Source organism: Bison bison, unplaced genomic scaffold, assembly GCF_000754665.1.
Source record: "Bison bison bison isolate TAMUID 2011002044 unplaced genomic scaffold, Bison_UMD1.0 scf7180017859082, whole genome shotgun sequence".
NCBI lineage: Eukaryota > Metazoa > Chordata > Mammalia > Artiodactyla > Bovidae > Bison > Bison bison.
The window spans coordinates 54,120-54,870 of NW_011489654.1; positions in this window are offsets into that span (position 1 = coordinate 54,120).

Here is a 751-nt window from a genome sequence, read left to right on the forward strand (position 1 = left end):
AGGACCAGTTCAAGATGCCGCGGGACTAGCGGCTGCGGGGCCTCCCGGGCACTCAGTTGTGCCGGCTGACTCTCCGGCCAGGACTGCAGGAAGTTCTGCCTCCGTTTAATTTTAAATTAATTGCAGAGCGCTTTGCTTGTGTTATCAAATGTTCTAATGCATATTTATAAGAGAAATTTAGAAAGTGTTTATTCCCGGGAGCTCTGCTTGCAGACCGCATGTTGTCGCCGACCTTTTCATGGGCGCCCCTACAGTTGCCGTGTGAAGCCCCCACACGACACCGCAGGAGGAGCTACCCCCACTGGCCCCGGCCAAGCCAGCACGCCCTGGTTGGGTTCCCAGAACAAGGCCCCCATTGGGGTGGGCACTCCCCCTTTTCCTGCCCCTGCAAACGGACACCTGGCATCACCACCCCCTCCCTGCCCCTCCCCAGTACCTCTAGAGGAAGCCTCCTCTCGCGGCTCGTGTCCAGTGTCGTGTGTGTGCTGACGTGCAGTGGGATCCCAGGCCAGGTGCAGCATGGGGCGGGGTCTGGGCGCTGTCCCTGTGAAGGCCGCCCATCCTGGGACATCACCTGCTGCGGTGATGCCCTGCTTGACGTCTCCTCCAGATGGGTCACGGCACAGCGTGGTTGTCGCCGTCTCCCTGGATCCCTCAGGTCCTGTCCTGGCCGAGCGGGCCCGCGTCACCCCACAGCCGCCTGTGTGGGCTCCTCTCCAACCACAGTGCTTTCTCTGTGGAGCCCGAGCTC